General features: G+C 42.1%; 1 long non-coding RNA gene across 2 annotated transcripts in view; it reads right to left on the reverse strand.

Annotated features, from left to right (window-relative positions):
- LOC102398554 overlaps positions 1–16,128 on the reverse strand; it is a 161,094-nt gene that overhangs the window by 119,584 nt on the left and 25,382 nt on the right. The window lies entirely within an intron of this gene.

Genomic DNA, 16,128 nt, shown 5'->3' on the forward strand with positions numbered 1-16,128 from the left:
CTTTAAAAACAAACAAACAAAAATATCTTGGTGTTAATGAAAGGAACCCTGGTCCTACACCTTGTTTAGTTGCTGAGACGTGGCTCAGCCCCAAAAGAGGTTGTCTGTCTCTGGGCAAGTTTCTCAAACTCTCTGGACCTCTGTGTCCCGCCTTAACAGAGAGGATGAAACTGGATAGAACAGAGTCGATTCCCAAGTCAGACACGCAGTAGTCCCATCAGGCAACTTTCCAGGCTAGCTTTAATTCCCTCTAGCAGAGGAGATGACTGCTGCTGCTAAGTCGCTTCAGTCATGTCCGACTCTGTGCGACCCCAGAGACAGCAGCCCACCAGGCTTCCCCGTCCCTGGGATTCTCCAGGCAAAAACACTGGAGTGGGTTGCCATTTCCTTCTCCAATGCATGAAAATGAAAAGTGAAAGTGAAGTCACTCAGTCGTGTCCGATCCTCAGTGACCCCGTGGACTGCAGCCTACCAGGCTCCTCTGTCCATGGATTTTCCAGGCAAGAGGAGATGACAGTGGACACTTTTTATAAGCTGCAGAGTGAGTATATGGTTCTGGGTTTAGGTCCACTTGAATTTCAGTTGAACTCATGTTCAGATAATGATCTTTTATTGTGCCATTACTGGCTAAGCCTATGCTGAAGGCAGAATGTTTAGGTGTTGATCCTAACCCCCAATCACAGGCCTCATAAATGAGATTAGTGCTCTTTTACAAGAGACTCCAGGGAGCTGCCTGTCCCTTGCAACATGTGCAGACACAGGGAGAAGACATCTGTCTGTGAACCAGGAAGCAGGCCTTCACCTGCCACCCAGTCTGCTCTTGATCATGGACTTCCTGGCCCCCAGAACTATGAAATAAATGTTCATAAGCCATCCAGTCTCTGGTATTATTGCCGCAGCCTTGGTGGACTAAGACAGCCTGCTACACCATCTGAATTGTTACAGCCTTGCATTTTACACATGCAGAAACCAGGGCATGGGAACATTAAAACTCAGGCAAAGTTAGGCTCTTGTTCTGCTACTCCCTTACTAAAGAAAGACTTATTAGTGACTAGTTTATGCAAATATATAGCAAAGACTTTTTGCACAGGGACGAACGAAAAACATTCTTTGTGGGGGGAAGAAAGAACTCATAACAATAGAACAATACAGACAAATGCTAAATGAGTATTTAAAATACAGTCGTTCTTTAAAAATAAGTTATTTTTTAGTCCAGTGAAAATTTTTAAGTGGGGTAAGTCAGTGCCAGTGAAAAAATAAATAAAATTGTGTGTCTGTGTGCGTCTGTGTATACACTTGTATCTGTCTCTTGCTTCTAATGAAAGTTTCATTGTCCTTCACTTACCTGGAACTCAGTTAAGTTGTGCCCTCTCCTACCTGGGAAACAATATAAAATTTAAAGATGTATTTAATTGGGCTGAGGTAACAGGAAAATAGAAATTAAGGACTGTGCTCTTAATGCTTTTCCTTGCACATCCTTTCAGGCCTATTTACTTTTACTTTATGTACAATTCTAACTGGTTTAATTATTTAGATCCTAAGACTCTGGCAGATTGCCATTTAAGGCAGTGAAAAGACTGCAAGCACAAGAACAGAATGGGGACAGGAATAAAAATCACTCTGACCAGCAAACTGGAAAAGCACCAGGACATGGGGCCTGTGACCCTCATACCTCAGACCCTGGGAGCACCATCTCACCTATTGCATCACCCATACTAAAGACAGATTCTGGACTTCCCTGGTGGCCCAGTGGTTAAGAATCTTCCTGCCAATGTAGGAAGATCTCTGGCTCTAGAAGATTCCATATGCCTCAGGGCAACTAAACCCACAAGGCAGAATTCCTAAAGCCCAAGCTCCCTAGGGCAAGTGCTCCACAAGAGTCGTCATTCAGTTGCTCAGTCGTGTCTGACTCTTTGCGACCCCATGGACTGCAGCACGCCAGGCATCCCTGTCCTTCACCATCTCCCTGAGTTTGCTCAAACTCATGTCCACTGAGTAGGTGATGCCATCCAACCATCTCATCCTCTGTTGTTCCCTTTTCCTCCTGCCTTCAGTCTTTCCCAGCATCAGGGTCTTTTCTAATGAGTCAGCTCTTCGCATCAAGAGAGGCTACCACAATGAGAAGCCCATGCACCGTAGCTAGAGTGGCCCCTGATCTTTGCTACTAGAGAAAGCCCATGTGCACCAAGACCCAGCACAACCAAAAATAAATATATAATAAAAACGTTTTAAAAAATTAAGGATGGATTCTCAGGAACACATTGTGAATGTTCAGTGTAAGTTCAAGGAGGGGAAAGAAAATATATTACATAATTTTAGAAAGCTTTCTCTTATGTCTCTCTTCCTGAGTGAAGGGACCCTTTGCCACCGGAAAATAAAACTATCCAGAATGATTTATTTACCTCTTTCTGAAGATACAGAGATGCACGGGGGTATGTAAAAGAAATTTTTTTTTAATCAAAGTTTAAAAAATTTTATCCAAAGTCTGCCACTTATTTGTTGACACGAGCCTCAGTTTTCTGGTCTGTAAAATGGGGACTCTAACCTGTGACACCTGGGCCACGTGGAAAGCAAACACATGACAAACATATGACACAACAAAATCGTATATATAAATGTGAGGTTTTCCCAGACTTCCCTAGTGGTCCAGTGGCTAAGACTCTGCGCTTCCAATGCAGAGGGCCTGCGGTGTGATCCCTGGTCAGGGAAACAGGCCCCCTATGCTGCAACTGAGAATTTAAATGCCGCAACAAAAAATCCTGCATGTTGCAACCAAAGATTTCACATGCCACTATGAAGACTGAATATTCCACATGTGGCAACTAAGACCCAGTTCAGCCAAATTAATTCCTTATTTTTTAAAATAATAAAAATTTCAGAAATAAAAATTAAAAGATAATAAATTTGAGATTTTTCTCCAAAGTAATGATTTATGACATCCTGTCCTCCTCTCAACCTCAAACAGTTAAAACACTTATTTTGGTTATGTTGGTGATGGATTCTGAATTGCCTGGAACAGTTTTTCTTGACCCCTATGGGATTTATATTTCACTCCATCTTCTGCATAGCTTCTAAAACCAATAAGCCATCCTATGTCTGATAGTTTGTATTAAATAATAGGTTTACAATATGTTCCTCAAGCTACACTTGACCCCATGTTCTAAACAGCCTCATTGCTACTTCTTATGATAGAACCTTGTTCATGAATGTAAAGTTTGTATGGTTTGGCTCTACAAGGTTGCCAAAGAAAGCATACCTTCCGGTACACACCGAGATTAAAGTAATTTTAGGTCTTATCCAGTTGAATTCTTGGCATGGATTTATCTTTTGAAAATGAAAATAGCTACATACCAGAAGAGGAAGGAGAGGCACAGGTATGAAATTTCATATAAATTCTCCTTGCTATTCAAAACTATGACTTCATGACTGTCTTTCAGCATATAGCTACTGTTAAAGTAAGAAATGGCTTCAAATTTTTGGTTTTACCTAGTCATGACATTTTAAAGATCCCAACTAATGGCCCCTTGGGAAGTTGAAAAACTGACCTCACGTATATCCTGATGTTTGCTCCAGAAACAATCTGAGCTCACATGATCCATTTCCTCTGGATATATTAAGATAAAATGTTTTAACTTTCAACAAACTGGGGGTAGGGTAAATGTACCTCAACATAATAAAGGCCATATATGACAAGCCCACAGCTAACATACTCATGAGAGCTTTTCCTTAAGATAAGGATCAAGAGAAGGATGTCCACTCTCACCACCGTAATTCAACATAATATTAGAAGTCCTAGTCAAAATAATTAGGCAAGAAAAAACAAAAGGCACATGAATCAGAAAAGAAGAAGTAAAACTCACTATTTGCAGATGGCTTGGTATTATATACACAAAACCCTAAAGACTCCACCAAAAAGCTATTAGAACTAATATACCATTTCATTAAAGCTGCAGGGTACAAAGTCAATATAAAAAAATCAAGGCAATGAAATATCAGAAAGGGAAATTAGGAAAGTAAGCCCATTTATAATTGCACCAAATAAATAAATAAAATGCTTAGGAATAAACTGAACCAAGGTGAAAAATCTGAAACTGAAAACTATAAGACACTGATGAAACGAAGAAGATACACATACATGAAAACTTATTTTATGTTCATGGATTGGATGAATTCAGCTCAGTCATATCCGACTCTTTGCAATCCCATGGACTGCAGCACACCAGGACTCCCAGAGTACTCAAACTCATGTCCATTGAGTTGGCAATGCCATCCAACCATCTCATCCCCCGTTGTCCCCTTCTCCTCCTGCCTTCAATCTTTCCCAGCATCCAGGTCTTTCCAATGAGTCAGTTCTTCACATCTGGTGGACAAAGTATTGGAGTTTCAGCTTCAGCATCAATCCTTCCAATGAATATTCAGGACTGATCTCCTTTAGGATGGACTGGTTGGATCTCTCTGCAGTCGAAGGGACTCTCAAGAGTCTTCTCCAACACCACAGTTCAAAAGCATCAATTCTTTGGATGAATTAATACTATTAAAATGTCCATAATACTCAAAGTGACCTACAGGTTCAATACAATCCCTATCAAAATTCCAATGGCATTTTCACACAAATAGAATAAACAACTCTTAAATTTGTATGGAACCACAAAAGACCCTGAGTAGCCAAAGCAATCTTGAGTAAAAAGAACAAAGCAAGAGGCATAACACTTCCTAATTTCAAAGTATATGAAAAAGCAATGAAAATAGTATAGTATTGATATAACATAGACACATAGATGAATGGAACAGGATTGAGAGCCCAGAAATAAACCAGCACTTACATGGTCAACTAATTTACAAGAAAAGACTCAAGATCATATAATAGGAAAAGGAGAGTCTCTTCAATAAATGGTATTGGAAAAAGTGGACAATCACAGGCAGAAGAACAAAAGTGTACCACTGTCTTACACCATACACAAAAGCAACTCAAAATGGATTAAACAGAAATTAAGACTTCAAACTATAAGACTCCTAGAAGAAAACATAGGCAGTAAACTCCTTGACATTAATCTTGGTGATGATTTTTTGGATTTGACACTAAAAGAAAGGTAACAAAAGTAAAACTAAGCAAGTGGGCCAAAACCTTCACCTTAAATACCATCTGCAGCTTAAGACACAAAGGATGTTGGGGGTAGTGTTTTGGGACTTCGAAGGGGAGGAAAGCAATTCACGTGGAAATGATAGAAAAGCCAGTATTTTAAGGGCCAAACACAGACAATGGGACAAAGACAGGATTTCAACATGGACTGCTAGGTTCCTCCCTGTCTACCACACCTGGTTCTTATAAAACTACAGTTATTTATAGTGATAGTTTCATTCCTGGAACAGGCTCTCTATAAATTATTTTAGGCAGTTAGGAATTCTTCCTGAGGTTTTCGGCCAAAGAGACACATTTGGGGTGACAAATTTTGCCCCCTTACATCTTCAAATTTCCTATCTGTTCTTCTAAGTGTCCATTCATCTTCTCTAAAAATCATTTACTTTTCTCTAAACCGGCTTCATTTCTCTAAACCAGCTCAGCTGGTAAAGAATCCGCCTGCAATGTGGGGGACCTGGGTTGGGAAGATCCCCTGGTGAAGGGAACAGCTACCCACTCCAGTATTCTGGCCTGGAGAATTCCATTGACTGCACAGTCCCTGGGGTCGCAAAGAGTCGGACATGACTGAGTGACTTTCACCTCACTTTTTCTAAAGAGCCTATATCCTTCCCCCCCTGCCCAATAAAGTTGTTTTATAAACTCTCAAATAGCACTGCTTTGGGGGTATTCATTTCTTCCTGTGATGCCTCTGTGCACATGATGCTAAAAATTAATAAACTTGTACACCTTTTCTCTGTTTATCTGTCTGTCGTCGGTTTTCCATAGACCCAGCTCTTGAACCTAGGATGACACAAGGCAAGTCTTTCCTCACCTAGATCAGTTGCATACAGGGTAGTTGTTGTTGTGGTCCGGGCACAGGTTGGAAAAGCATTTCCAGACATGAGACAGAATGAGAGAGAAATAAAGTTTATTAGAGTGGGAGACGCTGTTAGAACAGCAAACCAGCTCAAGGGAGAACTGACGTTGAACAGGGGTCCTTATTCCACTTTTATGCCCAGGGTACAAAGAGTGGGATGAGGGTCTTGCAGGTCATTTGCTGATTGGATGAGGCACATATACTGGGTGGTGGGAGAAGAGTAGGGCAAATACCTTCTCCCTATGGGGTAGGAGGGGAGAGAGGTTATACTGTTCCATGAATAGTTACGACATGGGAGAGGGAAGGACGATAAGGGTCTGGTTTTTCTGTTCCTGTGTTCCAAGACCCTCCTTGGTTTTATGCTCTTTCATCCTTAGGTCACCACAGTTATGAAACCTTTTACCTCAGACTGAGTCTTGAACCCACGTGGCCAGGACTTGAACCCTCCCAAAACCCTGCTAGGGACTCAGCCAAAACCCATGGTCTTCCAACTGAGATCACAGACCCAGTTTTAGGATCTAATGAACCTCTGGTTCTTGACGTCTCATCACAGAAAGAATTCAGTGAGAGATAAAGTGATAGGTAAGAAGGAGATTTATTTAAAGACAAACACACTCCACAGAGTGTGGGCTATTGTAGGTTGCAAGTGTGACCTTGAAGTGTGCTACAGTTAGCTTTTATGGGCTGGACAATTTCATATGCTAATGAGTGGGAGGATTATTCTAACTATTTTGGGGAAAGAGTGAAGATTTCCAGGACTTCGGTCACTGCCTACTTAAAATTCTTAAAGAGATAGGAATCCGAGACCACTTATGTGCCTCCTTAGAAAACTGTATGCAGGACAAGAAGCAACAGTTAGAAGCAGACATGGAACAACAGATTGGTTCAAAATTGGGAAATGAGTATGTCAAGGCTATATATTGTCATTCTGGTTATTTATGCAGAGTACATCATGCAAAATGCTGGGCTGGATGAAGCACAAGCTGGAACCAAGATTGCTGGGAAAAACAGCAACAACCTCAGACATGCAGATGATACCACTTTAATGGTAGAAAGTGAAGAGAAACCAAAGAGCCTCTTGATGAGGGTGAAAGAGGATAGTGAAAAAGCTGGCTTAAAACTCAGCATTCAAAAATGAAGCTCATGGCATCTGATCCCATCGCTTCATGGCAAATAGATGGGGGAAAGTGGGAACAGTGACAGATTTCATTTTCTTGGCCTCCAAAATCACTGCAGATGGTGACTACAGCCACAAAATTAACAGACATTTTCTCCTTGGAAGAAAAGCTATGACAAACCTAGACAGCATATTAAAAAGCAGTGGCATCACTTTATCTACAAAGGTCTGTATAGACAAAGCTATGGTTTTTCCAGTAGTCAGGTACAGATGTGAGAGTTGGACCATAAAGAAGGCTGAGCACTGAAGAATTGATGCTTTTGAACTGTGGTGTTAGAGAAGACTCTTGAGAGTCCCTCGGACTGCAAAGAGATCAAACCAGTCAATCCTAAAGGAAATCAGTCCTGAATATTTATTGGAAGGACTGATGCTGAAGTTGAAGCTCCAATACTTTGGCCACCTGATGCAAAGAGCTGACTCATTGGAAAAGACCTGATGCTGGGAAAGGCCAGGAGGAGAAGGGAGCAGCAGAGGATGAGATGGTTGGATGGCATCACCAACTAAATGGACATGAGTTTGAGTAAACTCTGGGAGATGCTGTGTGACTCGGTAGAAGAACTCCAGTTTTGGTCTGGCTGTTCTTTCCTCCCTTAGTATTTTCCACCACTGTTTACACAAGTTTTGCTCAGATCACCGCATTCTCAAGGTAAAAAGTGCAAGCCACACTACAAGGTAAAATCATCTGATTCCCAGGGACAGTTCTGTTCACCAAGCAAACTCCTGGACAAACTCCAGGGGCAGAGCAGAGAGATGCATGTTTGACTAACTCCACAGGGGGATTCTTGTGTAAACTGCAATCTGAGCACAGAAGAGGAGAAATTAAGGGCTTTAGAGATGCTAAGAGGGGTTATTTGGAAAACCTTAGAAGGGGGGAAGAGGGCGGCAGAAGATGAGATGGTTAGATATCATCACCAACTCAATGGACATGAATTCAAGCTAACTCCTGGAGACAGTGAAGAACAGGGTTGCATGCTACAGTCCATGGGGCCACAAAGAATCAGACAGGACTTAGAGACTGAACAAATGAAAAGAATGGGGGGATTCCAAAAAGGAGGCGAATCCAAACCTTTCCTTTCTTTCTGCTCCAAGAGGAGGGTGAAAAGGGCAATTATTTCCTGGAGCGGTAGCCAACTCTGGTGGTAGGAAGGGGCAGGGCTGGGGAGGGAGAGAGGAGGTTGGAAGTGGAGATTATTAACGTCCTCTGCCTCACCCCTCGTCTCTTCCTCTCTTCCTATCTCCAAGACTGGTGCCTGGACCCAGAGAGGTGGCAGGATGTGCAAGGGGACATGTTTGCTGCCTGGCTCTAGGGGTGCCAGTGACAAGAAGCCAAGAAAGAAAAGGAATCCCAAGGGCAGCTTGAAAAGATAGAGGAGCTTCCTAGGGGTTGTAGGAAGCAAGTCAATATTGGGAAAGCCAAGACTGCCAGCAGAAAGCATTCAGGACTGCATTTGGCTGCAACCCTAGAAATACATTCTTCTCTCAGATCGGATACACAAGTCTAGAAGACTAGCCATTAAAAAAATAAACAGTATTAATGATATTAATAATCATGAGTGCCAGTAGTGTTTAAATGTTTCTGGAACCTTTTCCTAGTTGCCTAATGCATAGAGAAGGAAAATAACAGTGTTTAGTAGACATAAATTATAGGATCAGTGCATGTAGCTATCAGTGTGCAGAGATGATGAGCCAAGACTTGTAAGTTGGTTTTGTTTTGGTCTAATTAGATGCTTGTGATGTGTGTGTTTAATTTCAAAACTTTTTTTTTTAATGCCTCCGACTCTTCCTGATTCACACATACCAAAAAAAAAAAAAAAAAACACAACAACTTTAAAATGGTAGGAAGTGACTTACATCTTCGATGGACCTGTGTTTATGTTACAATACTGGCTTAGTAAATTTAACTGAGAAAAGGAAACTGTTAAAGGCAGTGTTTCTGCCTGTATTTAATGATTGCTTTCTTCAACTGACTTTTATTGATTGCTTATTTGATCCAAGCCACGTGCTAGGATACAAAAGTCAATGAAGGAATTCCTTCCCCTCAAGGAAGTCATGGTATCCTGGAAGAAATAGAAAAGTACATGAATAAAATGCATTGTGAAGACTGTGTGCTTTAGGCACAGAAACCACCCTGTATTTATCCAAGCATATTTAAGACTGCTTTTTAAAATTATAAAAAAAAATTTTTTTAATTAAATTATGAAAGATACCATACTGTACCAGCTGTCCAGCACCTTGCTTCTCTCTCCTTCTGATCCATTCTTTTAACTCAAGTACAGTTGATTTGAGGGTTTTGTGTGTGTATGCACAAGCACGCTTTGTTTTTTACTGTACAATATACCCTGGAGATGATTCTATGATAAAGAAAAAAATGTTGCCTGCCAATAAGTTCTATAAGGATCAAGCCATTATCCACTGCAATGCACCTTGGGGGATTTCATAATTGAGAAAAAAAGGAAGCATTCCCTGCTTTGGATATGCCAGTCCCTAGATATTTAAGATAGGTATCTAAGGAAATTATTTAATGAACCCAGATTCTTGCATGTTCCCATACACAGAAAAGCACCAAAAAAAAGAATGAAATAATGCCATTTGCAGCAACATGGATGCAACTAGAGAGTATTATACTAAGTGAAGTCAAAACAGAAAAACAAATACCATATGATATCATTTATATGGGGTAGCTAAAATATGACACAAATGAACCTATCTACAAACAGAAACAGATATGTGGATATAGAGAGTAGACTTGTGGTTGCCAAGGAGGAGGGGACTGGGGGAAGGATAAGAGAGTGGGAGGCTGGGGTGAGCAAATGGAAGCTATTATATAAGGCGAAGTGAAGTGAAGTGAAAGTCGCTCAGTCATGTCCGACCCTTCGTGTCCTCATGGACAATACAGTCCATGGAATTCTCCAGGCCAGAATATTGGAGTGGGTGCCTTTCCCTTCTCCAGGGGATCCTTCCAACCCAGGGATCAAACCCAGGTCTCTCGCATTGCAGGTGGATTCTTTACCAGATGAGCCACAAGGGAAGCCCAAGAACACTGGGTGGGTAGCCTGTCCCTTTTCCAGCAGATCTTCCTGACCTAAGAATCGAATCAGGGTCTCCTGCATTGCAGGCAGATTCTTTACCAACTGAGCTATCAGGGAAGCCCAAGCTATTATATAAGTGAAAGCGAAAGCCCCTCAGTAGTGTCCGACTCTTTGCGAGCCCATGGACTATACAGTCCATGGAATTCTCCAGGCTAGAATACTGGAGTGAGTAGCCTTTCCCTTTTCCAAGGCATCTTCCCAACCCTGGGATCAAACCCAGGTCTCCCACATTGCAGGCCGATTCTTTATGCTATTATATAAAGAACAGATAAAACCAAGCTCCTACTGTATAGCGCAGGGAATTATAGTCAATATCTTGTGGCAAACCATAATGGAAAATTATATTTAAAAAGAATGAATATATATGTATGTATGTATATTAATCACTCAATCATGTCTGATTATTTGTGACCCCATGGACTGTAGCCCACGAGGCTCCTCTGTCCATGGAATTCCCCAGGCAAGAATACTACAGTGGGTTGCCATTCCCTTCTCCAAAGGATCTTCCCTACCCAGGGATCGAACCGGGGTCTCCTGCACTGCAGGCAGATTCTTTACCATCTGAGCCACCAGGGAAGTCCTATAAATCAACTATACGTCAAAAATAAATAAGGAATCACTTTTTTCTCCAATAGATAGAAAAAAAGCACTAAAGTAAGGAACTTGAGATGTCTGTTCTTGTGATTAGTAACAATACTCTCTGCTTGACTACATGTTTTTCTCAGCAAAAAAGTTCGTATATATCATATATATCCTGGTTTCTCCTTTACCTCTTTATTTAGAACAGTTTCCCCAGGCTGAATACATTCTACTTACACTATTCTGCAGTGCATTTTTTTTTCTCCAAGAGAACACTATCTAGTGCATTTTAAACACATTTTCCGGCCCTAGACAAGTAGTAGGGAGGAGGACCTGGGGCAGTGGAGAGTGAACCAGGGAGAAGAGTTTAGGAACAGAAGCACTATTGTGGCATTTTCATGGTTTGATGCCTGGTTGGGAGTGGAAGGCGTCCGGGTTGGTGCTCCATCTAATGGACATTTCACTCACCCTCCTGTATTACTTAATGGTTTCTCTAGTGGGAGAGGAAGGTGGTGTAACTGCTAGGGCAAGACTGAGAAGCTATTTTATTTACAATGTAGACATGGTGGGCTAAGTGCTGTGCTGTGCTCAATGATTATTGTTGTAAGTACAACTTACTGTAAGGCTTAAGATCTCCGAAAGTCCACAGGAGGATGTTAAGCATCTCTAATTCTGTCATGTGGTTCTTAGGGAAAAAAAATTGTCATGTCTTGTGTTCAACTCTATAATTATATGTATCCATTAGGGAACAACTTTGATTTTGGTAGTTCAATAAATAAATAAGTAAATGCCACAAAAATAAACCATTGATTTTGAAGAGAACATAAAACTTGGGGAGAAGGCATCTCTTAACTTCAAATTTTTAAGTGCTTTGTCAATGTGATTCATAATGCTAGGGTTGTTACTATACAATGTACCTAGCAAAGGCTTGCATTTTCAACTGACAGGATAACTTCTCAGATCCTCATCCCTGCCAATAACTGCTGCACAATCCCGTAAATTTGATGAACAGCTATAGGGAGAGCTTCAGGTAACCAATGCTATATTCACCATGCAAATAAAAGGCAGCAATGCTGGGGAACCAAACCTGGCATAGTAACGTGCTGGTGCATATTTCATGAGCAGTTCTCTAAGAAGGCAATGCTCTGATTTGTAAGATTTGCCAAGTTCTATCGGAGAAGGCAATGGCACCCCACTCCAGTACTCTTGCCTGGAAAATCCCATGGACAGAGGAGCCTGGTGGGCTGCAGTCCATGGGATCACTGAGAGTCAGACACGACTGAGTGACTTCACTTTCACTTTTCACTTTCATGCATTGGAGAAGGAAATGGCAACCCACTCCAGTGTTCTTGCCTGGAGAATCCCAGGGACGGGGGAGCCTGGTGGGCTGCCACCTATGGGGTCGCACAGAGTTGGACACGACTGAAGCGACTTAACAGCAGCAGCAGCAGCAGCATGGTATACATACTCCTCCCATGACTGATAGTTTAACTACTTTGGTCCAGTCTGCCTGAAACTTTCCCAGTTTTAGCATGGAATGTGCTGAACCTCAGGACACCCTTAATTCCTCCAGAAACAAGGTGGTTGCTTACCAGAATGGCCCATTTCAAGCTCGCAATATGACATCACTGAATAGGAAGGAGATGTGTGCATGGCACAGGCCTTGTAAGGAATAGCCTCCAGCATGCCAGTGCTTGGCAGAAGGTGTGGATGGGGATCTTTGCCCATCAGAGGGGTGTTAATTTGGCCAGGTTGTTGTTCAAAACCTCTCTCAATTTACCACCACCCTTGTATTTGTTTCCTGGAATTGCCAGGACAAAGTAGCACAAAATGGGTGCCTCAAACACAGACGTTTATTGTCTTGTGGTTCTAGAAGCCAGAAATCCAAAGACAAGGTATGGGCAAGACAATATTCTTTTCTTAAAAAGTTTTATTGAAGAATATTTGATTTACAATGTTGTGTTAATTTCTAATGTATAGCAAAGTTTTATATATGGGCTTCCCTGATATCTCAGTTGGTAAAGAATCTGCCTGCAATGCAGGAGACCTGGGTTCGATCCCTGAGTTGGGAAGATCCCCTGGAGAAGGGAAAGGCTACCCACTCCAGTATTCTGGCCTAGAGAATTCCATGGACTATACAATCTATGGCGTCACAAGAGTCGGACACGACTGAGCGACTGATCTGATCTAATCTGATGCTTCCCTGGTGACTCAGTGGTAAAGAATCTGCCTACAATGCAAGAGGCACATGTTTGATCCCTGGGTCAGGAAGATCCCCTGGAGAAGGAAATGGCTACCCACTCCAGTATTCTTGCCTGGGAAATCCCATGGACGGAGGAGCTTGGTGGGCTACAGTTCATGGGGTTGCAAAGAGTCAAACATGACTTACTGACTCAACAACAACCACAAAATATATATATATGTATATGTTCTTTTTCAAAAGGGTCATACTCTTTTGAAGGCTCGAGGGAAGAATCTGTTCCATGCCTTTCAGTTTCTAATGCATTCCATGACTTGCAGCCGCATGACTCCAATCTCTACCGCTGCTGCCACATGACATTCTTCCCTCTATGTCTCTGGGTCTTCACGTGGCCATTTTTTAAATAAGTACATTAGTCACAGTGGATTAGGTGCCCTCCCTACTACCCCATGGAGAAGGCAATGGAACCCCACTCCAGTACTCTTGCCTGGAAAATCCCATGGATGGAGGAGCCTGGTGGGCTGCAGTCCATGGGGTCACTAGAAGTCGGACACGACTGAGTGACTTCACTTTCACTTTTCACTTTCATGCATTGGAGAAGGAAATGGCAACCCACTCCAGTGTTCTTGCCTGGAGAATCCCAGGGACGGGGGAGCCTGGTGGGCTGCCGTCTCTGGGGTCGCACAGAGTCAGACACGACTGAAGCGACTTAGCAGCAGCAGCTACTACCCCACCATGATCTATCTTACTTGTAACTACTTCTGCAATGACCTTCCTTCCAAACAAGTTTACATTCTGAGGTACTAGGGGTTAGGGCCTCAACATATTTTGTGGGGAGGACATACTTCAAGCTGTAACAACCCCTCCACCCATATCTGAACAACCCTAATTATTAAATCTCCAATGTTTCAGATATACAGGAGTTCAAAAACTTCAATCTGTTTTAAATATTTTGCCATATACATTTGTAATTGAAGCATTTAATAAAATTCTGCCAGTTGTAGAATCTTCTGGCTCAACTGAAAAATCCTTTGTTAGAATTATTTTTGGGTGATTAGAATTGGGGGTGAATTTTAATTTTCTTTACTTATACTTTCCTGTAATGCATTTTTTTTTCAAATAGTCATATCATTTTTATATTTTGACAATGATAGACCTAGATTTTCAGAGAAATGAAGAAAACCATGTGACTCTGTTCACTCTGAGAAGATGACCACTGGGAGATGAGCTGATGAGACAAAATGAGACAAAGTAGGACAAAGTAGGACTCGTGCAAAACAAGCTAGAACATGGCCAGAGATGTCACAGTGAGGCCAGCCGCGGGGAGGGTATCTAAGTTTTGAAAGGGAACTTAAGAGATTCTCCATTTTAGCACCTGCCCAAGTGAGTCTTAAGAGTTCTATGGGTATAAAAGAATTCAGCAGCCAAGGAAATCTGGGATATCCAGCACTATGCTTCCTCTTGAAAAGATACAATGCACGCATCTGAGAGGTCCTGCAGTACAGATGCATGTTCAGCCCAGAACTTCCCAGACATCTGGATTTAAAACCCTTTTGGGGAAAGCCTAGTCAAGTGGGCCTTAGAAAGCATCACTACAAACTAAGCTAGTGGAGGTGATGGAATTCCAGTTGAGCTATTTCAAATCCTGAAAGATGACACTGTGAAAGTGCTGCACTCAATATGCCAGCAAATATGAAAAACTCAGCAGTGGACACAGGACCAGAAAGGGTCAGTTTTCATTCCAATCCCAAAGAAAGGCAATGCCAAAGAATGCTCAAACTACCACACAATTGCACTCATCTCACACACTAGTAAAGTAATGCTCAAGATTCTCCAAGCCAGGCTTCAGCAATATGTGAACCGTGAACTTCCTGATGTTCAAGCTGGTTATAGAAAAGGCAGAGGAACCAGAGATCAAATTGCCAACATCCGCTGGATCATGGAAAAAGCAAGAGAGTTCCAGAAAAACATCTATTTCTGCTTTATTGACTATGCCAAAGCCTTTGACTATGTGGATCACAATAAACTGTGGAAAATTCTGAAAGAGATGGGAATACCAGACCACCTGACCTGCCTCTTGAGAAACCTGTATACAGGTCAGGAAGCAACAGTTAGAACTGGACATGGAACAACAGACTGGTTCCAAATAGGAAAAGGAGTACGTCAAAGCTGTATATGGTCACCCTGCTTATTTAACTTATATGCAGAGTACATCATGAGAAACACTGGGCTGGAAGAACAACAAGCTGGAATCAAGATTGCTGGGACAAATATCAATAACCTCAGATATGCAGATGACACCACCCTTATGGCAGAAAAGTGTAGAGGAACTAAAGAGCCTCTTAATGAAAATGAAAGAGGAGAGTGAAAAAGTTGGCTTAAAGCTCAACATTCAGAAAACTAAGATCATGGCATCTGGTCCCATCACTTCATGGGAAATAGATGGGGAAACAGTGGAAATGGTGTCAGACTTTATTTTTGGGGGCTCCAAAATCACTGAAGATGGTGATTGAAGCCATGAAATTAAAAGATGTTTATCCCTTGGAAGGAAAGTTATGACCAACCTAGATAGCATACTAAAAAGCAGAGACATTTCTTTGCCAACAAAGGTCTGTCTAGTCAAGGCTATGGTTTTTCCAGTGGTCATGTATGGATGTGAGAGTTGGACTGTGAAGAAAGCTGAGTGCTGAAGAATTGATGCTTTTGAACTGTGGTGCTGGAGAAGACTCTTGAGAGTCCCTTGGACTGCAAGGAGATCCAACCAGTCCATCCTAAAGGAGATCAGTCCTGGGTGTTCATTGGAAGGACTGATGCTAAAGCTGAAACTCCAGTACTTTGGCCACCTCATGTGAAGAGTTGACTCACTGGAAAAGACTCTGATGCTGGGAGGGATTGGGGGCAGGAGGAGAAGGGGACGACAGAGGATGAGATGGCTGGATGGCATCACCAACTCGATGGACGTGAGTTTGAGTGAACTCTGGGAGTTGGTGATGAACAGGGAGGCCTGGCGTACTGCGATTCATGGGGTCACAAAGAGTCGGACACAACTGAGTGCTGAACTGAACTGAACTACATCTATTGGGCTTC

This window comes from Bubalus bubalis, chromosome 3 (assembly GCF_019923935.1).
Source record: "Bubalus bubalis isolate 160015118507 breed Murrah chromosome 3, NDDB_SH_1, whole genome shotgun sequence".
NCBI classification, from domain to species: domain Eukaryota; kingdom Metazoa; phylum Chordata; class Mammalia; order Artiodactyla; family Bovidae; genus Bubalus; species Bubalus bubalis.